Below are 27429 nucleotides of genomic sequence, written 5' to 3' on the forward strand. Positions count from 1 at the left end.
CTGCTCCAAAGCTCCTTGCATGAAGATTACTATGCAGATGCATTGACTACTGGTTTCCAAACCCACTAGAGTGGGGAGACCATGGATGTCTGCATACCAAAAAAAATTAGTAATATTATTTGGAAATACTCAAACTAAGCCAAAATAGAAGTATTCCTGGTCAAACTTTTTATCCCTGACATGACATTATTTTTGGTGTGCACTGTGGCTAGAAGTTTTCTTTTTCAGCGACAGATCCTTTGATAATTATGGTTGTCCCTACCTTCTTGCACTTTGCTTTTCTCAAATTCTCCAAGGATCTATCCACTGGAATGATGTTCAGTATTTCAGGGATGACATACAACACTGCTCTGCCACTTCATTAACATCCCCGCTACCCTTCAGATTTCTAGTTGTGGATGAGTCAATACACCCTCCAACTAAGTACAGAAAATCAGAGCCATTAGGACCATAAGATATTGGAGCAGAAATTAGGCTATTCAGACCATCCAGTCTGATCTGCCTTCAATCATGGTTGATAAACTTCTCAACCCCATTCTCCTGCTTTCTCCCCATAACTCTTGATACTCAAGAACCTATCTTTGTCTCAAATATACGCCACAGTCTTCTGTGGCAATGAATTCCATAGATTTACCACTCGCTGCTGAAGAAATTTCTCCTTACCTCTGTTCTAAAAAGGTCTTCTCTTTACTCTAAGGCTGTGCCCTCAGGTCTCCTCTCTCCTACCAATGGAGAGATCTTCAACCTTGTGTTAAGCTGCACTCCTTTACATGCAACCTATCCACCTTTCCAATCACTTATTGAGCACATGAGAAGCCTTAATGTCTTGTTCATCCCAAAACTTGAAACTCCAAACCCACTCTCACCAAAAGCACGCGTCTGCCTTAGAAACACGACCAACTTCAACAGCTTCAAAAGCCCAATTGATACTTTTACCTCGCGATTTAATTTTAGTGTGTAGCAGCTATCCTCCCAATCTCCACAAACTTCAACTTCAAATTTTACCTGCCTCCACTTCATGCAGAATTAAGTCCCAGTTGCTCACTAACTCACAGAACCTAGTACATTTAAAATCAATCCATGACATCATAACACGTCTACAACATTCTGCTGTCTTTACCTATTCATTATTTTTAGTTCTAATTCTCCGTCTTTTACATAATTTCCTTAATACCAATAAAGCTATCCTCAGATCTCTTATTTTTACACCTCTACAAAGCTTTAAGTCTCTTGGATGTACAAACCTTTTTTAAAATCTGCCTCACCCAACACACCTCTCAATGTTTCACTGTTTATTCCACTCATTGAGGATTCTAGATCTAGCGGGCATAGTTGGAAACCAGAGAGACACCGTGCCATTTTGACCAAGAGGAGGAGAAATGTAATGACCCGAAGCATTATGCAGCTTTGGAATTCCATTGTTGAATATATTCAAGATTAATGGATAGTTGGAATCTAATAGAATGAATGCAGAGAAGTGAAGTGGAAGTAATATAGGCTCTACAACCATGCTTTCTCTGCTGTTTAACATAGGAGCTAAATGGCATTACCCCACCCCTTCTTGTTTAAAACTGGAATTCTAAGCACAGACAGTTTGGATGCCACTGACCAAATGAATTGCAGAATTGTAAAATCCCAAGGCTGGCATATTCAATTATTGTGTCGGTTTTCCAAGTCATATCAAGATGGGTCAATGCAGATTTACTTCATTAACCACACTATACAATCAGAATTCAGTAATGTATAAATGGCTAGGGTTTCTATTTAGATTTAGCATGTGGCACATGCACATCAATTCTCTGAATCAATCTGAAATAATATAATATTATGAAAATTCAAGAGTAATGCAAAACCCATACTAGCTGGAGGAGAGGTTGTGATTATTTGAAGGAATGCCTTATTCCTGTGCAACTTGTGTTTTTGGGAGTGTTTTTTCAAATGAGATAGTGTGTTCCTGGAGTTCAAATTGGTAATTATTTGCAACAGGACAGTTTTTATGATTGGACTGACTACACAACGAAGAGCATTAGGGTGCCTTCACTTAGAAGGATCGAGAGGTTTTTATTTGCTTCGGGAACACCTACACAGAAAACCTTTTGGTTTCAGTTTTCAAGAGGTCCTTATGCACGTCAGATATGTAAACCAAGTACTCCTAAAGAAGATAGTTTAGAACTGTTCAGGAATAAGTTACTCAAAACGTAAGGAGTTCAGTTGGAACGTTTCAGACCAGAAGTGTTTGGTTAGAACTCTGAAGGGGTCATTCTCAGCTGATGAAGTCTAAACTCAGTTGTGTGACTCAAGGAGAGGGCGATCAAACTCTCAGAACTAGGAATCGAAAGAAAACATCAAGCCAATCTTTAGATTTGATAGAGAAGCAAACTCACTCTGTTTTGAGAGCTATAAATGGGTGTGGTTAGGAGAGATGGAATATTTTACCATGCGTTTCAAAGTCTTTCAAATTGTACTGTGTGAATAGTTTAGTTTATTCAACTTCATCTTCATTCAAAATCAGCTTGTTTTATTGTTAAAACCAACACTGAAATACAAACACCACACTGCAGTTAAAGACACGTTGTTAAATTAACAAGCTCTGAAGATTAAGATTAAATTACGTTCTTAAGTCGTCACATCGGACTTGAAACCTTAACTCTTTCTCTTTCCATATATATGGCCAGACCTTCTGAGTTTCTCCAGGATTGTTTGTTTCAGATTTCCTGTATCGACAGTATTTTACCTTAAGTAAAATTCAGTTTCAGCCAATTTTGCATCCATGTTCTTCTGTCCTCTTTATTCCATGTGTTCCTCCTTTGCATAAAAACCTGCTGTCCAGCACTTAATCAAAAGCCCTTTGCAAGTCTGTGTACACCATATTAATACCATTATGCTCATCGACCCTCGTTTTTAGCTCATCATAAAACTTTGCTGGCTATCCTTAACTACCCAAGAGACGAATAATTTTGTTTCTTTTTTTCTCAAAGCTCTGCCACCACCAAGATTAAACTAAAACAATGTGGAGATCTGAAATAAGATCAGAAATGGTTGGTGTAACTCAGTAGCCCTAGAAGCATCTAAAGAAATAAAGGTTAACAGTTCTGATAAGGAGTCACCACATTTGAAACATTAACTCCACTTTCTACCCACAGAGCTGCAGAGTTTTGCCAGCAATTTCTGCTCTTGTTTGACTCATGTTAAACTAACTGCTTGTATTTGCTGGTCTGATCCTTCCACCTTTGTTTGAAGGGTCTATTATTTACAATTATTCAATCCTCTGGATGTAGGTTTGCTTGCTGAGCTGGAAGGTTTGTTTTCAGACGTTTCGTCGCCACACGAAGTAACGTCTTCAGGTGAGCTTCCGGATGAAGCACTAGCGGTGTCGCCCACTTTCTATTTACGTGCTTATGTTTCCTTGGGTTGGTGATGTCATTTCCTTTCCTTTGGTGGTGATGTCATTTCCAGTTCTTCTTCTCAGGGGGTGGTAAACAGGATCGAAGTCAATATGGATAGAGTTCCGTTTGGATCAACGACACTGACTTGGATCCCATTTACCAATCCCTGAGAAAAAGAACCAGAAATGACATCACTACAGGGAATAACATCACCCACCCACAGAAACATAAACACATAGTAAATAGAATGCGGGCTACACCACCAGCGCTTCATCCAGTGGCTCACTGAAGATGTTATCTAGTATGGCGATGATACGCCTAAAAACGAACCTTCTAGCGAACAAACTTACCTATAGAATCTCAACACAAGCTACAAATCTTCTCAAAACTTGCCAATTCAATCCTCTGGCACCATCTTGAGTCTAAAGAATATTGGAAAACTATGGTCAACACCTGTCCAATTTCCATGCTTGCTTCCTGCCAAGAATGTCTCCCATCTACTCCTATCAAGGTATTTGGACATTGATGACAAGGTTGATATTTGTTGCCTGTCCTCAGTTCTCTTAACTAAGTGGTTCACAAGGGCAATTTTAGATAGCAGTTAACGACATTGCTCTAGGTCAGGAGTCACAGGTAAACCAGATTAGATAAGGATGGAAATTTCATTCCCTAAAAGGGGATTAGTGAACCAGATGGGTTTTTACAACAGTTGACTTTGGTTTATAAGACAAAGTTTTAATTCCAGATTTTATTCATTCCATTTAAATTCCACTAACTGCCAGGGTGGAATTTGAACCTATACCCCAATTACCTTAATTTGGATCCCTGGATTACTTCTCCAAAGACATTAACATGGTGCTATCATCTCCTGACATGCTGACTCACCCAGTGCACCTTCTCATACAACAGCAGAAGGTTTACAACTACACCCTTTACTCCTCCCTGTCCAAAGCCTAAAACACACTTTCCATGGGAAGCAGTGGTTTACTCATATAACATTCGATCTAATCCGCAGTATTCGCTACTCACAAAGCTATTGCCACTCCATTAACACTAAATGTAGACTGGCTGGCCAGTTTGCACAACACCTCCATTACCTGCAAGAATGACACCAAACTTCCATTTCAATAAATTATTTTGCTCAGACACTAACTTTTCTTGTCATAAATGAGCTACAGTATTTCTTCAAAGTCCACTGCAAGTTGGAAACACATCACCTTACTTTCCACCTTAGATCTTTAGTCTCGCCACAACATTTATTTCAACACAAAAGAATGAACATTACCCTTCACTTACTAGTAGCAACTATTTTGCATTTATTTACTGCACTTTCCTTCAAAGAGAAGGTTGTGTGTGCGTGCGCGCGTGTAATTCAGTGATCTCTCTCCCTTACTCTCATTAGCAGCCACACTATTTTCTCGCATCGTTCAGTTCCAAAGAGTAATACTGGACTCAAAATGTTAACTTACTTTCTCTCTCCATAGATACTGCCAAACTTGTGTGTACATGTGTGTGTGCGAGTTTGGGGGGGGGGGAAAGAGAGAAGGAGGCGGGGGGTGTGCGGAACTGACAGGTGCAATAGGCTATAGAAGGCACAGACAATGTGGATGGAAAGCGGCTCTTTCTCTTAGTTAACAGTCAGGAACAAGGAGACACTCTTTTAAAGCAAAGGTAGGAGGATTAGAGGGGATTCGAGGTAAAGGTTTTCCCCTTGAGGATGTTGAGGGTCTGACATGCACTGCCTGGCGGGGGGGAAAAGAGTTGAGGCAGGTAACCTCATAACCTTTATACTTGGATGAATACTTGAAGAATCAAAAAACATATTCAAAACTACGATCCTAGAGTCAGGAAATGGGATTGGTATGGGTCAAAATATATTTTTGGCAATACAGACATAATGGGCCTCCTTTGTACCGTATAATTCAGCAACATCGCTCCCTTACTCTCATTAGCAGCCACACTATTTTCTCGCATCATTCAGTTCCAAAGAGTAATACTGGACTCAAAATGTTAACTTACTTTCTCTCTCCATAGATGCTGCCAGACTTGAGCTTTGCCACCACTTCCTGTTTTCACTGAAAAGGTCACTGATCTTATCAATTCATAGGTAGCACAACTATTATTTCTTTACTTATTCCAATGAACTCTATACTTGACAGGAGAGATAAAGGAACGGTGTAAGTATAGTAACAAGTACTAACTTCATTAACTGCCTGGAACATACCATTAGTATAAATCCTAAAAGATTTAAAAATAAATTGACAGGAGTTTGGAATGTGTGACTCATGAACTTTGTGCAGGATAACCCTTACCTGTTGGGTATTGGGTATGGCAATCATATGTTCTCTTTTCAGATGTCATGACCACTGAGTTCCTGAGGAAGATATTTGGACAAGTATGCAGATAGGAAAGACAGAGGAATATGGGCAAAACACAGGCAAATGGGACTAGTCCAGTTTAGAAAAATCCAGTCAACATAGACAAAGGGGCCCGAAAGGTTTGTTTTTGTTCCCGTGCTGTATGATTCTCTGACTCTAAGACCAATATAGGGCAAGTACACAAACTGCCTGAATAGCCCAATCAACTATAGAAAATCTTTGACTATTCCGAAGAATAAGAGCATCACAAACGTGCTCTTGGCCTCATTTATTATTTTAAGTTGTTTTGAATAATGATGCAACTGTTGGTCTCAAGTGGAAGAGACAGGAACACAATTAAAAGGACAAAAATATTTTGAATTCAGAAGCAATAAAAGCAGAGCAGTTATGACACTAGAATGTCAAAATGACAGTTGGTGATCAAACAAGTGGCATGAAATTCCCATACAGCCTGTGAAATGACTTTGGACAGCATATGAACATTCAAACAAGGCCATTTGAACCTTGGAGCTTGTTCTGCCATTCAGTAAGATCATGGCTAATATGATTTTAACCTCAACTTTACATTCCTGCATACCCCCAATAATTTTTCATTCCCTTAGTTATTAAGAATTGTCTAATTCAACATTAAAAATACCAAAGATTTTGCAATCCACTGCTTTTTAAGAAAGGGAATTCCAAAGACACAATGCCCTGGGAGAATATTTGTTTTCCTCACCTTTCTCAAATTGGCAACCCCTTATTTTTAAACTATAAACTCTAGTTCTAGATATTTCTGCAAAAGAAAACATCCTTTACACACTCATCCAATCAAGTTCCCCTGGGACCTTGTATGTTTCAATTAAGTCACCTCTGACTCATCTGAACTCCAGAGACACAGGTCTAGCCTTTCCTATATATAAACCGCATTAACTGCCAAAACGAAAACAGAAACTACTAAAATCCAAAATTCACCCCACATATAATAAAGGAAATCACTGGGAGATATAATACTGGAGTAAAACTTCAAGTTAAAAAAAACAAACAATACAGGTAGACAACTATTAGGAGGGTAAAAGTCCCAGTTTACACCAATTTGAATTTGTCACTAAGTGAAAGACTGTCTGGTAGCTGAACTTCTCTGCTTGAAATACTGTATTTGCTCTGCAATATCATGTTGACACAGTAAAGAAATAACCTACAAGCTGAAGATTCACAGACAGCAGTCAGAATCCTATCAACTGTCACAGTGGTTTGCACTGCTGCCTCACAGCGCCAGAGATCCGGGTTCAATTTCCACCTCAGGCAACTGTCTGTGTGGAGTTTGCACATTCTCCGTGTCTGCGTGGGTTTCCTCCGGGTGCTCCAGTTTCCTCCCACAGTCCAAAACAAAAATGCAGGTTAGGCAAATTGGCCATGCTAAATTGTCCGCGGTGTTAGGTGGGTCTGGGTGGGTTGCGCTTCGGCAGGTCGGTGTGGACTTGTTGGGCCGAAGGGCCTGATTCCACATTAAGTAATCTAATCTAATCAAACTACTGCACCATAAGGACAAGTGTGCACCTTTTCCACGTTTTAAAGTCCAAATGTAATTTAATCTAATGTAACATTGCATTTTCATACTGGGTAACAGCTGAAGCAAAACAACACTAATATTACAGCAAATCACTATCACAGCCACACTAAACAATCTCAATTTCATTCCATATTAAACCAAACTACAGAGAATTTATACAAGTATAGATTTCAGCAAATGTACTTCTAGCATATCACTACATAGCTTTCTGAAGCATACTGCATTTAAAAACAAACTTTAGAACATAAGAATTAAGAGGAGTAGGCCATCCAGATCCTTGAGCCAGCTCCATCTCTTAATAAGGTCAGGGCTAGTCTTTTTGTGGACTCAGCCCCACTTACCAGCGTTTTCACCATCCCCATTAATTCCTTTCATTTTCAAGAAATTATCTACCTTAGCTTTAAAAGTGATTACTGAAGTAGCTTCAACTACTTCCCTGGGCAAGGAATTTCATAGATTAACAACCCTCTGGGTGAAGAAGTGCCTTTTCAGTTCAGTTCTAAACCTGCTTCCACTAATCTTGAGGCCATGCCCTCTTATCCTAGTTTCACTCGGAGTGGAAACATCTTATCTATTTCTATTTTATAGATTCCCTTCATAATTTTATATGTTTCAATAAAGATTCCTCCCCATTCTTCTGAATTCCAATGAATATAATCCCAATCTACTCAGCCTCTCCTCGTAAACCAAGCCCCTCAACTCCAGAACCAACCTAGTGAACTTCCTCTCCAAAGCCAGTATATCCCTTCCCAAACAAAGACACCAAATCTGCACATAGTACTCTAGGTGTGGTCTCACTAACACCTTGCACAACTGTCACATTACCTCTCTGCTTATGACTCAACCCCTTTAGTAATGAAGGACTAAATTCCATTTGCCTTCCTAATTACTTGTTGTACCTGCAGACCAACCTGCTGTGATTTATCCACAAGAACACCAGGTCGCTCTGCAAATAAGCATGCTGCAACGTTTTACCATTCAAGTAATAATTTATTTTGCTGTTACTCCTACCACAATGTATGAGTTCAGATTTATTAACATTGTATTCTATCTGCTAGACCTCTGCCCACTCACTCAATGAATCTATGTCTCTCTGCAAAGTTTCACAGTCCTCTGCACACTTTGCACTGCCACTCATCTTAGTGTCATGAGCAAAATTTTGACACCATACACGTGGTCCCCAATCCAAATCTATGTAAATTGTGGTCCAAATGCCAATCCCTGAGGCGAACCATGAATCACTGAATGCCAGCCAGAATAGCACTCATTTATCCTTACTCTTTGCTTGCTGTAAGTCAACCAATCCTCTATCCACGCTAATGCTATACTTCTAATACCATGCATCCTTAGTGAGTTTTGCAAAGATTTGTAGCTCAGGTTGAGGTTCTGGATGTAGGCTTGCTTGCTGAGCTGGAAGGTTCATTTTCAGATGTTTTGTCACCATACTAGGTAACATCTTCAGTGAGCCTCCAGGTGAAGCATTGGTGGTGTAGCCTGCTTTCTATTTGTTGGGTAATAACAAGCAAGCAAACCTACTAAGACTCAAGAATCTTCCCCACTACAGAGGTTACGCTCACTGGCCTATTTTCCCCCCATCTTTTGTCTACTTCCCTTTTTGAACAGTGGCATCACATTTGCTATTTTCCAATCTACTAGGACTGCCTCAGAGTCCAGCAAACTTTGGAAAATTACTGCCAGTCCACTGCTATTTATCCAGCCATTTCTTTTAGTACCCTGGGATGCATTCCATCAGGGCCAGGAGATTTATCTATCCATAGTGTTGGGTAAGCACCCGTCGGGGGCGGCACGGTGGCACAGTGGTTAGCACTGCTGCCGCACAGCGCCAGGGACCTGGGTTCAATTCCCGCCTCAGGCAACTGACTGTGTGGAGTTTGCACGTTCTCCCCGTGTCTGCGTGGGTTTCCTCCGGGTGCTCCGGTTTCCTCCCACAGTCCAAAGATGTGCGGATCAGGTGAATTGGCCATGCTAAATTGCCCGTAGTGTTAGGTAAGGGGTAAATGTAGGGGTATGGGTGGGTTGCGCTTCGGCGGGTCGGTGTGGACTTGTTGGGCCGAAGGGCCTGTTTCCACACTGTAAGTAATCTAATCTAATGAAACTCTCTCTTCTGTCATGATTGGGAGATGCCAGTGTTGGACTGGGGTGTACACAGTTAAAAATCACACCACCAGGTTATAGCCCAACAGGTTTAATTGGAAGCACACTAGCTTTCCGAGCGACACTCCTTCATCAGGTGATTGTGGAGGGCTCGATCATAACACAGAATTTATAGCAAAAATTTGCAGTGTGATGTAACTGAAATTATACATTGAAAAATTGATTGCCTGTTAAGCCTTTCATTTGATAGAATACAGTGATAGTTTCACTTCTTTCACGTGTAAATCACAAAACCCTTCTTTTTAAAGTTGCATTCTCAGGTTAGCTGCTAACAATGGTGAGAGCTAGACAGTATGTTGAAGGTGTTGGCCCCCTGTGTTCTCTGTCGATGACCTGATGTTTAGATTGATTCTACTCTAATAAGTGAGATAACAGTGTTTTACATAAATTCATGCAGTTTTTGAGCTCAGCGCTCTACATGAATATATGCAGTTTTTGAGCAAAGTGCAATGTAACTCTGCAATAAAAATTCACCACACAAAGTATATGTGCGCATGTGGGTCTTTGTCTGTCTGGGGTGGGGGTTGAGCGCGTATGTAGCGTGTGGTGGGTGCAGAGGGTCTCAAGTCTGCAAGGGGTTCATGTGTGAGCGTGGGAGTGTGTGTGTCTATAAGGGCGTGTGTGGGTGTCTGTGTGCACCTGTGTCCGTGTGGATGTGAGTGCGTGTGTGTGTAGGAGCATCTGTGTGCGTGTGTAGTGCAATGGTGATCACCTGTAATGTGACATGGACCCAAGGTCCTGGTTGAGGCCCTCCCTATGGGTACCGAACTTAGCTACCAGCCTCTGCTCAGCCACTCTGCACCTCACCAAGACCTTCCCCACACCTCCACTACTTGCCTTTAAACAACCGCCAAACCTCAAACAGATCATTGTTTGTAGCAAACTGCCTAGCTCTCAGGACAACTACATACAACCCTGTCACGGTGGACGCTGCAAGACGTGTCAGATTGTGGACATAGATACCATTATTAAGCGTGGGAACACCTCCCACCTTGTACATCGCAGGTACTCATGTGACTCAGCCAACATTGTCTATCTTGCATGTTGCAGGCAAGGATGCTCGGAGGCATGGTACATTGGGGAAACCGAGCAAAGGATACGACAACGCACAACAATCAACAGGTGGGGAACACTTCAGTGGTCCAGGACATTCAGCCTTGGACCTTCAGGTGACCTTCCTCCAAGGTGGATTTCGGGACAGGCAGCAGAGGAACGTGGCCGAGCAGAGGCTGATAGCTAAGTTCGGTACCCTTAGGGAGGGCCTCAACCGTGACCTTGGGTTCATGTCACATTACAGGTGATCACCATTGCACTACACACACACACACACACACACACACGGACACAAGTACACACAGACGCGCAGACACCCACACACACCCTTATAGACACACACACTCCTACGCTCACACATGCACCCCCTTGCAGACTTAAGACCCTCTGCACTCACCACACGCTACACACGCTCACAACCCCCACCCCAGACAGACAGACACACAGACAAAGACCCACATGCACACACATACTTTGTGTGGTGAATTTTTATTGCAGAGTTACATTGCACTTTGCTCAAAAACTGCATATATTCATGTAGAGCGCTGAGCTCAAAAACTGCATGAATTTATGTAAAACACTGTTATCTCACTTATTAGAGTAGAATCAATCTAAACATCAGGTCATCGACAGAGAACACAGGGGGCCAACACCTTCAACATATTGTCTAGCTCTCACCATTGTTAGCAGCTAACCCGAGAATGCAATTTTAAAAAGAAGGGTTTTGTGATTTACACGTGAAAGAAGTGAAACTATCACTGTATTCTAACAGATGAAAGGCTTAGCAGACAATCAATTTTTCAATGTATAATTTCAGTTACATCACACAGCAAATTTTTGCTATAAATTCTGTGTTACAATCGAGCCCTCCACAATCACCTGAAGGAGCGTCGCTCCGAAAGCTAGTGTGCTTCCAATTAAACCTGTTGGACTATAACCTGGTGTTGTGTGATTTTTAACTCTCTTCTGCAATGGTAATCGTTTCCATGTCCTCACCTACCTTTGTCTCCATCACTTACTGGCATGTTATTAGTATCCTCCATGCTCAAGACCATTGCAAAGAACCTGTTCAATGCCTCAGCCATTTCGTCATATCCCATAACTAACTGCCTCTTCTCATCCTCTAAAAGACCAACATTTACTTTAGCCACTCTCCTTCGTTTTATACATTTATAGAAACTTTTGTTATCTGTCTTCTATTCTGTGCTTGTTTTTTCTCATACTCTATCTTACTTTATTGTTCTTTTTGTGGCTTTCTATTGACCTCAGAAGTTTTCACAATCTTCTAGATTCCTGCTGTTTTTGGCCACTTTGTATACCTTATCTTTCACTTTGATAGCCTACCTAATTTCCTCAAATACCCATGGCAGATTACACCTCCTCTTACAGTCCTTCGTAGTCACCAGAATATACTTCTGCTGAGCATGAGAAATTTCTTTGAATTTCTCCCACTGCTCGTCAACTGTTGCACCATAAACACTTTAGGACTGTCCATCAGGAAGTGGTCAGCACGTAGCGTCCTTGAGATCCTCCGGGAAAAGGAGAGGGCGGATCCTGTTGAGTGGTTCCCTGAGCAGACTGTCAAAGCAATTTGGCAGAATGCATCATCGCCAGAACTTTCCAACGAGCACCAAGACGTGGCTTGGCTGGTGGTGAGAAGGGCTCTACCTGAGAGATCATTTATGCACGCCCGGACTCTCTGCCGCACCGCACGCTGCCCTCAAAGCGGCTGCGGGGGGGAACGAGACTGTTACACACCTCCTTCTGGAATGTGCCTATGCTGAGGAAGTCTGGAGAGGAATGCAGTGGTATTTGAGGTTCGTCCCGAGCAGCGCCGTGACGCGGGACTCCGTGCTCTACGGCCTGTTCCCCGGGACGCACACCGAGACGAACATCAACTGTGCGTGGAGGATCATCAACTCGGTGAAGGACGCTCTCTGGGTGGTCCGAAACCTGTTGATCTTCCAGCTGAAGGAGTTGACCCCGACTGAGTGTTGCAGACTGGCACATTCCAAGGTCCAGGACTACGTGTTGAGGGATGCGCTGAAGCTCGGGGCAGCTGCCGCCAAGGCGCGGTGGGGAAAGACCACCATTTAACATCTGCCTGTCTAAAGAAGAACAGGGGGCCCATGCAGTCACTTGGGCTCTGCTGTCGCCTCAGCTCAATATATGGGCATATGAGCGAGAAATGCACAGACCTGTATATAACAATGATAATTCTGAGCTGTGTATATAAATGTTGACATAGTATGGCATTACCTAATGCACAGTCCATCAAATTATTTTATGATTATTTTACGAATAAAGTATATTTTTGAAATAAAAAATACTCTTTAGGACTGTTAGTGGTCAGCAACGTGAAGAATAAGAATTTTCTCCACCCAAATAGAGAAAGGTCAAAGCCACTGATGTCAGTCTCCTCATAAACTTTGTTCCCTAGCTATTGAACACATCCCTCTCTTGTAACAGTTTGAGGCATAAACAAATTTGCAATGTCAGTGTTATATTTGCTCTTAAGTTGAGCTTCTAATCATCAGTGCCATTACCGAGACCAAGTAACTCCATCACGAAAACAATCAACTCCATCCCTGCTTCACCAACCTCCATCAACACTCATTACAATGTGTGTACTATCAACTAGACGCAACGAAGAAATTCACCAAGACTTCTTCAACAGCACCTTTCAAACTGATGACCACTAATAACTAAAAGGACAAGGGCATCAGATACATAGTAAAACCATCACCTGCAATTGGCACTCCAAGGCACTCGCCGTCTCTGCTTGGAACTATTATGCTGCTCTATCAGTGCCATTGGGTGAAAATCCTGAAACTCCGTCTCTAAAGGCACTGTAGGTCTACCTATCCCAAATGGACTGTAGTAGTTCAAGAAGGCAGTTCACCTGAAGGGCAACTGTTTTTACACAGAGGGTGGTACACACATAGAATGAGCGGCCAGCAGAAGTAATTGAAGCAGGTACATTAGCAATATTTAAAAAGGCATTTGGACAAATACATGGATAGGAAAGGATTAGCAGGATATGGGCCAAGTGCAGGGTAATGGCGTTAGCACGGATGGACATTTTGGTCTGCATGGTCCAGTTTGGGTCAAAGGGACTGTTTCTGTGCTGTAGAACTCTATGGCCACTATATTAAAGGCAATTAATCAGGCTTAGCGAACAAAGCTCACATTCCATGAATGAATAAAAAACATTACAAATGAAATAGTTGAGAGATTGAGTGAGTTGATGTTGAAAAAGAGCTAGATACCATCATTGCTCATGTGAAACTTGACTAGGGAGCAAATCTCACTGTATTAGTCACAGGAGTTATGCTGCTGCAGTTTTACCACACCGCAGTACACTAATAGATGATCAGTGAAAGTTACTTGAAATTTAAAACACTAAAACAATTTCTGTTGTCAGGTCAAGTGACATACCTGAAAGGGATACAGCATCTAGTAGCATGGATGAAATAATTAAGTATAATTTAAACTCTTAAGATGCTGCTCTTCTTGATATGGTCAGCTGATCTAAATAGCTGCTTACAGACATGTAGATGTGCAAATAATTTAGTTGCATATGTATATTTGAATCAAGACATTCACTGAAGCATAACAGTTTTAACAGACATACTGAATAACACTAAATTGAAAATTGGGGGGGGGGGGGGGGGGGGAGAGAACTGCATAAACCATGTTCCAAGTATCCAGAATTACTGCACAGAGCTACTGCATGCTTCCAAGCCAGTCCTGGAAAATACTTTTGCTGTTCAAATTATTTTAATTCCTACAACTGCAATAATTATAAACATACCATGCTGCTTTCAGAATATAAATGTTAATCACGGGATAGCAATGAAATTGTCCAGTAAGAATTATGAGTCAATCAGAATTTACAACACAGGAGGCACTTCAGTCCACCACAATCAAGGCAGCTCTCAGGTCAGAGTCTCACACATAGCCTTTCTTACTGTAGCCCTACAATTTCTTACTTTTCAAATGTTCATGCAAATCCCTTCTGAAAAACGTTTGAATCTGCTTCCAACCCTGCATTCCAGATCTTAACCATTCACTGTGTTTACATCACTTTGCTCGTCATTTGTTGCCTAAATCTATGCTCTCTGATTCTCAATTCTATCAATAAGGACACTTTCTCCCTATCAATTCTATTTGCACTATCCATACTTTTGAACAGCTCTATCAACCCTCTTCTCAAACCTAGCTTCACAAAGGAGAACAACTCAGCAACTCCATTTTTTCCCATGGAACTAAAATCTCTCAAACCCTTCCTGAAGTGTGATGCCCTGAAATGGAAACATGATTCAAGTTGATGGAGTTAAAATTAATCATAATTTCTGTGGTTCTCTACCATGCATCTCTTTTTATAAAGAAAAAGGTCCTTTTTTTTCAGCAATTCCTCAAGCTATTACCAGCATGTGTGCGCAAATATCTCAAGAGTCAACATGATTTTTTTTGTTCTCCGCAAGTGCTGCCTGACGAAGTTTTTTAAAAATTTGACTACTATTTTCCTATTATCGGCACATAAACTGGTTCATTGGACTCATTATCCACTAGCCAATTTCAGGAAAAGGAGGAGGAGGCAATCTTTGTCAGCTGATTATGTAAATCTCTAAAAATATTTGCCTGAGTGTTCAAGTCGAACTCCGGACATTGTACGTATATCCCTTGACAGCTTCCTACTGGTATAAACTAAGCCAAACCCACGTCCAACAGGACCAAGCGCAAGCTAAACATCCCTCATCATATCTGCATACAGGCCATATTTAATCTGATTCACAGTCGCATTCTGAGCTACAGATTAATCCGAGATAAGTAAAACATAAGGACTATAAATCCGAGCAACTATCTCACGGAGACTGGAAATGGGGTGGGGGGGGGTGACTGGAACAGCCAAGGGTTGATCCCAACGATTTAGCCTTGCTAAACTTGCGACCTCAGACGGGTCAAGCTCCCAACGAGACGAAGCAACCGGATCCAGGTTCCAGGAGTGGCCCCAAATCAGCGTTCCAGCTCCAGGAACAAAGCGGATCGAGCCGTTCGAACGTCGAGCTTTATCGCGGCCTACCGTGCACCCTGGGGCCTAACTCCCAGCGCCTTCACCACCACCATACGTGCAGCGCTACTCACGGGGAAACAGAAAGGCTTTAGTTGGTTTGTGTCTTCTGTTTATCGACGACACTCCGGGGTAACGACGGCGTTGGCCTAATCCCGGTTCAAAGCCGACACGCGGCTGGCAGTGCTGCCTCAATCCGAGAGCAGGCTCCGCCGGAGAGACAGCGCCATTACGAACTACCCACGTGACCCCAGCCCATGTGACGGAGGGGCGGGGTCACGCTGAGAGCAAAGCTGCAAGCTCCCGAAGTCTCTCGATATACCCAAGGTCACACGTATATACATCACATCTTTTCCCTTTACATTTCCAATGCTGACTAGCGGTAACCAACCACACCGGAATATACTAGAAATTGTTGACAACAACTTATGAAAGTTGCCCTGATTCTATTGTACGTGTAACCCTGGATACTTATTTTCCCCTTTATTCTTTTGAGGGATACCCATGCCCCGTTGCCCTAAGTGCTTTCAAATGTCATTTCAGGGGAAATTGAGTTTCAACCACATTGCACAGAACAGAATAGCTTCATTTCCTGAAGGATCTTAGTAAAGAAATTGGGTAACAACAATCGATAATTATCATCGTCACCAATGCTGATGGCCAGTTTTATTTCCCACAGTTATTAATTGAATGCTATCATGGAATTGAATTCCTATCTCTGAACAGTCATTAGTTATATGTCACTAGGTTTAATGTGCTCCTTCAGGAAAAGCGCTTGGAAAGCTTGTGATTTCAAATAAAACTGTTGGACTAAAACCTGGTGTTGTGTGACTTCTGACTGTCCACTCCAGTCCAACACTGCACCTCCACATCATATCTCTGGGCCTCTGAATTACGAGTCTTAGTGATATCATCACTGCCACTATCCAGGCCTCATTACAAGAAATTAGATTAGATCTACGTTGAGGTCACCATAAATTAACTCGGAAGTACCACCAATATTTAATTACTTTTACTGCATATATTAAAACAGAAGCTGCATTATTTAATATTTAGTTTGCATTGGATTCTGCTCCTAAAATTGTAATTTTGATGTCTTATACACTTATTAGTACTTAGCACCTACTTTAATTCTAAATGTAAATCCCATTTTTGCAATATTAAGAAAAAATGCTTCACCCTACCTGCCATCCACATTTCCTGTTTAGTCTTCAAGCACTAATAGAAAGTCTTAAAATAAATCAGGTAATGTATTAATATGAAAGAACACCCAAATTATCTCAAATTCTGGCATTCAAAGAAAATAAACGTTCATATATTTTCCTCAAAGGACAGTTTTAAGTATTAAAAACAGAAATTTAATAGTTTGGGGAAACAAATCTTAGCAGGACTTATACACTTAATAGGAAGGTCATAGGGAGTGTTGAGATTAGACTGGTGCTGGAAAAGCTCAGCAGGTCAGGCAGCATCCGAAGAGCAGGAAAATAGATGTTTTGGGCAAAAGTCCTTCATCAAAAATGGCATCCAGCACCACTCTAATCTCCAGCATCTGCAGTACCCACCTCCTCTTCGGGAGCATTGCTAAACAAAGAGACCGTGGAGTGCAAGTTCATAGCTCCTTTAGAGTTGCAGGTAGATAGGATAGTGAAGGTGTTTGGTATGCTTTCCTTTATTGGTCAGAGTATAGAGTATGGGAGTTGGGAGTTGTTGTGGCTGTACAGGACATTGGTTAGGCCACTTTTGAGATATTGCATGCAACTCTGCCATCCGATCGGAAGGACGTTTTGAAACTTGAAAGGGTTCATAAACGATTTACAAGGATGTTGCCAGGGTTGTAGGATTTGAGCAAGAGGGAGAAGCTGAATAGGCTGGGGCGATTTTTCCTGGAGCATCGGAGGCTGAGGGGTGACCTTATAAAGGTTTACAAACTCATGAAGGACAATAATAGGATAAATAGACAAAGCCTTATCCCTGAGGTGGGGGAGTCCAGCAAAAGAGGGCATAGGGTTAGAGCGACAGGGGAAAGATATAAAAGAGACCTAAGGGACAACGTCTTCACACAGAGGGTGGTACGTGTATGGAATGAGCTGCCACAGGAAGTGCTGGAGGCTAGTACAATTGCAACATTTAAAAAGCATCTGGATGGGTACATGAATAGGTAGGGTTTGGAGGGATATGGGCCAATGAGCTATCTAATTAATCAAAAGTAATGGTGTTGAGAGAGTTCAATTGTCCACTTAGAACAGGGATTGGTGAGGAACTGGGGACAACCACATTGGCTGGTAGGTCGCTAAGAAGCATCTATTGATGTAAGGAGTCATGTTAGCAAGCATGGACAGAGTTAGGGAAGCACTTTAATGGTTTGGGTCATTCCATTATAGAATTTTAAAATAGGGGAGGTCTAGCTGGTTTGAGATTAATAGTATACTGCTGTCACATTTTGTATTGGCTCAACTTTACTAAATGAGCTAGTGATCAACGGAAGAGAAATGGATGAAATTCTAATGTATTCAGTCTTAAGATCTGAGTGATGTGAGCAAAATTATTCCTGTCTCTAACTGCCATGAGAAGCCAGAGGGAAGGGATCTATTTTAACTATTGAATACTATACTGTAACAAATAACGATATATGCTGAAGCCAAGTCACTAATGACTTCTCAACTTGCTGTTCTTTTCTTTCTCAGTAGATCAGGCAGTAGGGGAAAATATGCCGTCAGCTGCACCATTTGAGACCCCAGACCAAGCACTACTTCCAGGTGATTGTGATTTATATGTACTTCTATTACTATAGAACACTGCATTAACTGCTTACAGTGCAATCTTCCCTATCTACCTAAGGAAGACCAAATGCAAATTGAATTATCATTTTGCAGAAAATTCAATTTAGTCGACAAGAATGATACTGAACCTCCAATGGCCTGCAATTTTAATTATCCTCTTTGTTTTTATACTGACCACTCCAGTGTACTGCATTACATAAAGAATATAGCTCAACACAAGCGAGAGGAATGGCACATTATCTTTCATTGAGGTACTTTGCACCTCAACACCGAGGTGAACAACTTAAGACTGTATTCTTTGCCCTCATTTGGTTCTTTTTCTTTAACTGTTAGATCTTAATCTTGTTTTACTTACTTTTGTTTTGTGGGCAGTAGTCACATCTACTCCAGACTCATCTGTCATTTCATTTATTCCATGACTATCCCCTTTGGAACTGCACAACAGACTCCTTTGTTATTTAATGTCTTCTATCTTTTATCATAGACCTTTGTTTTTTTTCCTCTCTCCCCCATTTTACCTGCTTAAAACCTGACTTTTGCCAATTGTGATGAAAGGTCATCAAACCAAAATAATTCTGTTTCCACAGATACTGCCCTACGTGTTGAGCATTTCCAGTTTTTACTTTGTCTTTCTGGCATCTGAAGTAATTGATTATGGTGTTGTAAACTTGATGAGATTCTGCAATAAATCCTGTAAATCATATACTTTTAGCCATGCTATTCGGCCTTTTGCCATATGACGCTAAGAGAAAAGCACTGGTCAATCAAATTACTCTAAGCTGAATAATGTTGAATTTCTTGTATCATTTCCAATGTTTTCATCCATATGAACGGGGAACACACGAACACTCTTTGATGTGAGCCTTGCAAATGCTGAAGAAACTTTGAGTCAAAAAACCAGAATTGCAGAATTCCCAACCTTTGTCTTGCTTCTGTCGTCACACTTCTGATATAGCTAGTACAATTAAGTTTCTAGTTAATTAAAAACATTGATAATAATGGATTTAGTACGACAGGCAGGCTGGGTTTTATTTTGTCTAAGGGAGAAGTGAGGACTGCGGACTGCAGATGCTGCAAATCAGAGTCGAGAGTGTGGAAAAGCACAACAGTTCAGGCAGCATCCGAGGAGCAGGAGAAATCGATATTTCAGGCATAAGTAGGTGGCACAGTGGTTAGCACTGCTACCTCACAGCGCCAGAGACCCAGGTTCAATTCCAGCCTCAGGCAACTTTCTGTGTGGAGTTTGCACATTCTCCCTGTGTCTGCATGGGTTTCCTCCCACAGTCTAAAAATGTGCAGGTTAGGTGAATTGGCCACGCTAAATTGCCCGTAGTGTTAGGTGAAGGTGTAAATGCAGGGGAATGGGTCTCAGTGGATTACTCTTCAAAGGGTCGTGTGGACTTGTTGGGCTGAAGGGCCTGTTTCTACACTAAGTCATCTAAAAAAAAAAGCCATCCATCAGGAATGGGGCTTGAAGGCCGAGGGGGCTGACAGATAAATGGGAAAGGGGTGGGGCTGAGGGAAGGTAGCTGGGAATGTGATAGGTAGGTGAAGATGCAGGGGGAAAGATGATAGGTTGGAGAGGAGGGTGGAGCAGATAGGTAGGAAGAAAAATGGACAGGTCAAGAGGGCGGTGCCGAGTTGGAGGCTTGGGTGGGAGGAGGGGAGATGAGGAAACTGGTGAAATTCACAATGATACCGTATGGTAGCAGGTGTCAGGTAGTTAGGGATTAGCGATGGAGGCGGCCCAGGACCTACAGGTCCTTGGTGGAGTGGGAAGAGGAGTTAAAGTGTTCGGCCACGGGACAGTGGGGTTGGTTGGTGTCCCAGAGATGTTCTCTGAAACGATCTGCAAGTTGGCGTCCTGTCTCCATAATGGAGAGGATACAGCAGACGATGCATGTGGAAGCACTGATAAATTTCTGTTGGCTGTGGAAGGATCCTTTGGAGCCTTGGGCAGAGGTGAGGGGAGAAATTAGGACGCAGATTTGTACTTCTTGCATTGCTGGGCGTGGGGTGTGGGCTGGTGACAGGGCATGGATCTGATAAGGGAGTTGCAGAGGAACTGGATTCTCCGAAATGCAGATGGGGTGGGGAGGGAAATATATCCCGAGTGGTATGGTCTGTCTGTAGGTGGCAGAGGATGATGCAATGTATCTGGAGGTTGGTTGGGTGGAAGGTGAGGACCAGAAATCTCCTGGTCCTCACCTTCCACCCCACTAACCTCTAGATACGTTACATTATTTTCCACCACTATGCCACCTGCAAACAGACCACACCACTCGGGGTATATTTCACTTCCCAATCCTATCTGCGTTTCGGAGAGACTATTCGCTCTGTGACTCCCTTGTCAGATCCATGCCCCCTCCCCCCACCCCCCCCCACACCCCATTCCCAGCACCTTCCCCTACCAATGCAAGAGTTGTAAAATTGAGCCCACACCTCCCCCCTCATCTCTGTCCAAGGCCCCAAAGGATCCTTCCACATCCCACAGAAATTTACCTGTACTTCCACACGTCATCTATTGTAACTGTTGCACCCAATGTGGTCTCCTATTTATCAGGGATACATGACGTCAACTTGCAGGTCATTTCAGAGAACATATCTGGGACACCCACACTATCCAACCCCGCTGCCCCGTGGCTGAAAACTTCAAATTACCCTCCCACTCCACCAAAGACATACAGGTCCTGGGCTTCCTCCATCGCCAATCCTTAACCACGCCTCATTTTCCACCTTGACACCCTAAAAACACACAGCATCATGTGGATTTTACCAGTTTCTTCATGTCCCCTCCCCCCCCCGCCCCCGCCCCCCCCCCCCACCTTATTCCTAGTCTCAAGTCTCCAACTGCCCTCTTAGAGTCATAGAGATGTGCAGCAGGGAAACAGACTCTTCAGTCTAACTCGTCCATGCCAACCAGATATCCCAACCCAGTCTAGTCCTCCCTGCCAGCACCCGGCCCATATCCCTCCAAACCCTTCCTATTCGTAAACCCACCCAGATGTCTTCTAAATGTTGCAATTGTACTAGCTTTCACCACTTCCTCTGGCAGGTCATTCCATACATGTACCACCCTCTCCATGAAAAAGTTGCCCCTTATACAGGTCAGGTGAATTGGCTATGCTAAACTGTCCATAGTTGTTAGGTACATTAGTCAGAGGGGGGAGTGGGTTACTCTTCGGAGGGTTGGTGTGGACTTGTTGGGCCGGGGGCCTGTTTCCACACCGTAGGGAATTTAATCTAATCTAATCTCTTTTATATCTTTCCCCTCTCACCCTAACCCTATGACCTCTCATTGTAGACTCCCCAACCCCAGGGAAAAGACTTTGTCTATTTATCCTATTATTGTCCTTCATGAATTTATAAATCTCTATAAGGTCACCCTTCAGCCTCCGTTGCTCCAGGGAAAACAGCCCCAGCCTATTCAACCTCTCCCTAAAGTTGAAATCCTCCAACCCTGGCAATATCCTTGTAAATCTTTTCTGAACTCTTTCAAGTTTCACATCATCTTTCCAATAGGAAGGAGACCAGAGTCGTACACAATATTTCAACAGTGACCTAACCAATGTCCTGTACAGCCGCAACATGACCTCTCAACTCCTGTACTCAATACTCTGATCAATAAAGGAAAGCATACCAAAGGCCTTCTTCACTATCTTATCTATCTGCGACTCCACTTTCAAGGAGCTATGAACCTGCACTCCAAGGTCTCTTTGTTCAGCAACACTCCCTAGGACCTTACCATTACATGTATAAGACCTGCTAAGATTTGCTTTTCCAAAATGCAACACCTCACATTTGTCTAAATTAAACTCCATCTGCCACTTCTCAGCCCATTGGCCCATCTGATCAAGATCCTGTTGTAATCTGAGGTAACCTTCTTCGCTGTCCACTACACCTCCAATTTTGGTGTCACCTGCAAACTTACTAACTATACCTCTTATGCTCACATCCAAATCATTTATATTAATGATGAAAAGCAGTGGACCCAGCACCTATCCTTGTGGCACTCCATTGGTCACAGGCCTCCAGTCTGAAAAACAACCCTCCACCACCACCCTCTGCCTCGTATCTTTGAACCAATTCTGTATCCAAATGGCTAGTTCTCCCTGTATTCCACTAACCTGTCCATCTTTCTTCCCACCTATCCGCTCCATCCTCCTCTCCGACCTTTTACCATTTATACCACCACCTTCATCTACCTATCACATTCCCAGCTAACTTCCCCCCAATCCCATCGCTATCCTATTTATCTCTCAGCCCCCGGCCCACAATCCTAATTCCTGAAGAAGGGCTTAAGCGCAATGCATTGATTCTCCTGCTTCTCGGATACTGCCTGACCTGTTGTGCTTTTCCAGCACCACACTCTCGACCCTTTATCTTGCTTAAGTTGATAAACTTTTGGAACTTCTATAGCAGGTATGTTACTGCAACTTAATAGGTAAAAACAATGACTGCAGATGCTGGAAACCAGATTCTGGATCAGTGGTGCTGGAAGAGCACAGCAGTTCAGGCAGCATCCAACGAGCAGTGAAATCGACGTTTCGGGCAAAAGCCCTTCATCAGGAATAAAGGCAATGAGCTGGAAGCATGGAGATATAAGCTAGAGGAGGGTGGGGTGGTGAGAGAGTAGCATAGAGTCACGACATGGTTGAAGAGCTTCAGGGCAGAGGAAATGACCTGAGAGTTGCAGTGGGAGAGGGACTCCCTGAGATTCTTGTAGAGAGAGGAGGAAAACTTCTTCAAGGCAGGCATCCTTGCAAGAGGATTCGCAGTAGGGTTAAAATCAACAAGGTAAAAGCAATGACTGCAGATGCTGGAAACCAGATTCTGGGTCAGTGGTGCTGGAAGAGCACAGCAGTTCAGGCAGCATCCAACGAGCAGTGAAATCGATGTTTCGGGCAAAAGCCCTTCATCAGGAATAAAGGCAGTGAGCTGGACTGCAACTTAATGTAAACCTAGATGTTTTCCAAGGGCTGTTATAGAATGGCATAGACTACTTCATTATTGTAAGATTGTGAATGGAGTTGAGCACTGCAGAATAGCTCTAAACTCAATGCTACCATGAAAGTCAATGACAATCAATTGAAATTGTTCCAGCCAGTATTTTCCCGAATAAAGCATGCAGCAATGTTTTCGGGCTGAGATGATTTACCTCCAATAACAATTTTCCTTGGTGTCAAAATATAAGCAAATTACTATGGATGCTGGAATCTCAAACCAAAAAAGAAAATGCTGGAAAATCTCAGCAGGTCTGGCAGCATCTGTAAGGAGAGAAAAGAGCTGACGTTTCGAGTCTAACTGTCCCTTTGTCAAAGCTGGTCCTTGTCATTTTGGTATTGCTAGTACTGATGTAAGTTAGGCCTTTGGCTCCCAGTACATCACACCTTTTACCAAAGCTTCAGCTTCATTGCAACCTTATTAAATAATACGGATATGTCACATACAGACTCATACAAATTCCTGCCTTGGTGTCACCCCTCTACTTTGTAAAGTCTTCATGCTCTCTTTGTTCTTCCAAATCTGACCTCTTACTTATGCCAAGTTCAAAATGCATAGTGACTTCAGTTGCCAACTCTGGAACTGCCTTTTGATAAGTCCATGAATTTCTACCTTTGTCCATTAAAACACTCTTTAAAACTATTTCTTTACTCAAGCCTTTCTTATCAGTTTTCTTATGTCTCCTTATGTTACTTAGTGTCATAGTCCATGAACTACCTGGGGAGTTTTTCTACATTAAAAACAATATATAAATTCAAAGTTTGTCAGAAGATTTGTAGCTCGGATGCTCGTTGTTGTGGTTCTGTTCGCCGAGTTGGGAGTTTTTGTTGCAAACGTTTCGTCCCCTTTCTAGGTGACATCTTCAGTGCTTGGGAGCCTCCTGTGAAGCGCAATATATAAATACAGGTTGTCACGTGGGGCTAATTCTAGAGTATTATAACAGTTTCCATTTTATGAGGAATCCTTCATGCCCTTTTGCCTAAATGCTGTTATGATGCTGATTCTTTAACAAGGTTTGGTAGATCTTGGTTTTTTTTTTAAAGTGAGGTTATAATAGCAGTGATTCCAAAAAGTCTGGCTTGGATGGGTTCTAAGGCCAATTTGATTATAGTTAACAAATATTTTGAGGGGTCTGGCCTAATCCATAACAGATTGGGGGCTTCTCAAGGATTTGTTCGATAGTTCCAATTTGGGATTAGGGTTGTTGGACTCAAATGCAACATGTGGTAACTGTAGGTGTTTTTTGTTCCGGATGTTGATTTTGATTGGTTTAATCATTGCTTGGGATATTAATGGCTCTTTCAGTTACCAAGAGTTTTCTGGGAGTGGAACAAGTGCCTTTGAGGATTTTGCAAAAGGTGATTGAGACCAAGCTGCTGGAACTAGCAGACAAGCTGGAGTTGGAGTTGCCCCCTTCTGTGAGGAAAGAGGAGACAATTATAGCAATAACTCAGCATTTAAATTTCCTGGAAAGGCCATCAGAATCTTTAGAGATGGCTAAAATCAAATTGAAAATGAAACAAGTTGAGTTAGAGGCAAAAGACAAGGAAAGGGCAACAGAAATCAAATAGCTTGAATTACAATTAAAAGCAGATGAAAGAGAAAAAGAGAAGAGGAAGGAGAGTGAGTTTGAACTTCAGAAAGTGGCACTTAGAAAGAAAGTCAGCTTAAAAGGATGGAGATGAAAGCTGAAGGTAAACTTAGTGAGGAAGAGAGTAAGGATGAGCAAACACATGGTAGCCAAAGGCCTGACGAGAAAGTGTTTAAATATATTCAAGCATTGCCTGAATTTGATGAGAAGGATGTGGAAGACTTTTTCATCTCATTTGAAAAGGTATCTAAGCAAATGCAGTGGCATGTGGCCATGTGGATTTTATTAATCCAAACAAAACTTGCAGGTCAAGCTAGTGGAAGTATTTGCATCACAATCAGAGTGATAGTGGTTGAAAAGCCTCATACCTTGGGCATATGAGGAGGTGAAGAAAGCCTTCTTAAGTGCTATGAGCTTGTGACAGACAACTTTTCAGGAATCCAAGAAGGTCAAACCTAGTCAAATCTCCACTGAGTTTGAAAAGATCAAACAAAGTAATTTTGATAGGTGGATAAGGGCATTCAAACTAGAGCAAACTTATGACATTCTTAGAGAGACAATTGTTTTGGAGGAATTCACAAGTTCACTTCCTGAAGTAGTGAGAATGCATGTGGAAGAGCAAAGAGTTAATACAGCAAGATTAGCAGCCGAAATGTTTATGAGTTGGTCCATAAATCAAAGCTTAATTTCCAAAATCAATTTCAATCCATGAGGTATAGAAATTGGGGGAAAGGTAGATCTCGGTGAAGATCATAAGGATAACTTACCACAGCATAAAAAGGAAACCCCTGAAGGTGAAAGAGAAGTTAAAAAGCTCCAGTGTTTTCACTGCAATAAAGTAGGCCACATGAAATCAGTGTTGGTGGGTTAGGAAAAGCACTGGGAAGCCAGATGTAGGAAAACAGGACAAGCCAGTGAATTTTATTGGAGTGGTAATGGAAAGAACAATGGAGACTAGAAAACTGTACCAGAATGTACAAGCTGGTTGGAGGTGGGTTAAGGAGGAAGTGCCAGATCTTCTTAAACCATATACCTGTGAAGGTAAAGTTTATTCGCATTGGTTAGGAGCAGCAGGTAAAGAGATTACAATATTAAGAGATACAGGATCCTCTCAATCTGTGATGTTGAAAGATGAGGAGATATGTACTTCTGAAGGACTGTTACCAGAAAAAATGCGAGTAACGGGAATTCACAGTGAGACAAGAAGTATTCAACTATGCAAAGTGAAGTTAGAATGTCCAGTGGTGAGTGGAGAAATCATGATAAAAGAACGTGACAAACTCTCAGCTCCAGGAATACAATTTGTCCTTGCTAATGACATAACTGGTTCACAGATAGGAGTGCTGCCTACTGTGGTTGAAAAGCCAAAGTGAACTCAGACAACTGAATTATTGCAGGACACAGCTGAGATTTTTCTTGAATGTATGATGATGTCACAACGTCACCAGTTGAAACAGGAGAGATCAAAGAATACAGAGAAGAATTAGCAGATTCCCGGTTTGATCAGGTGGAGACAATCTAGGAGCAGATCGATGACAGAGCAGACATTTTTAGCTCAGATAAATTAACTGAGTTCCAGCAGAAAGATGAAAATTTAAAGCAATTGTATCAAAAGACATACAGAGTCAGAGTGTATCCTTGGATGTTATTACATTAAAAATGATGTCTTAATGAGGAAATGGAGATGATGACATATATTCAGACAGATGAGAAATGGGCAGAAGTTCATCAAGTCATATTGCCAGTGGGTCTTAGAAAGGAGGAGTTGCGAATGGTGCCAGAGTTACTACTAGGGGGTCATTTCGGGGTGAGAAAAACTCAAGCTAAAATACAAAAACATTTTTACTAGCCTGGACTGTACATGGATGTAGTTGAATTTTGCCAGATGTGTCATAGATATCAGATAATTGGAAAACCACAAGCAGTAATAAAATCTGCACCTTTAATAAGTGTTCCTGCGATTGAGGAACCTTTCACAAGAATCTTAATTGATTGTGTGGGACCCTTAGTTAGAATAAAAAGTGGGAATTAATATTTGTTAACAATAATGGATGTGTCCACTACATTTCCGGAGGCCATTCAATTTCGCAATATCACAGCTAAAAGGATTGTAGAGGGGTTACTCCAATTTTTCTTCAGATATGAATTACCCACAGGGATACAATCAGATCAACAGTTAAACTTTACATCAAAATTATTCAAGGAAGTTATGGACAGCTGAGGAATAAAATAATTTAAATCTACTGCGTACCACTCAAAATCAGAGGGAGCGCTAGAAAGGTGACATCAGACTTTAAAGACCATGTTGAAGGCTTATAGTCAAGACTAGTCAGATGATTGGGATAAGGGAATTCCATTTGTACTTTCTGCGATCAGAGATGCACCAAGTGAATCCACCAAATTCAGTCCATTTGAATTATCTTTTGGGCATGAAGT

General features: G+C 42.0%; 1 protein-coding gene across 1 annotated transcript in view; it reads right to left on the bottom strand.

The window, feature by feature from the left end:
• LOC132823015 (death-inducer obliterator 1-like) overlaps positions 1-15864 on the bottom strand; it is a 142429-nt gene extending 126565 nt beyond the window's left edge. Inside the window, exon 1 of the mRNA XM_060836546.1 lies at positions 15693-15864. The gene's annotated coding sequence lies outside the window, so the exon portion shown is untranslated. The remainder of the gene's footprint in view (positions 1-15692) is intronic.
• Between the last annotated feature and the right edge of the window lie 11565 nt (positions 15865-27429).

Source organism: Hemiscyllium ocellatum, chromosome 15 (assembly GCF_020745735.1).
Source record: "Hemiscyllium ocellatum isolate sHemOce1 chromosome 15, sHemOce1.pat.X.cur, whole genome shotgun sequence".
Classification (NCBI taxonomy): domain Eukaryota; kingdom Metazoa; phylum Chordata; class Chondrichthyes; order Orectolobiformes; family Hemiscylliidae; genus Hemiscyllium; species Hemiscyllium ocellatum.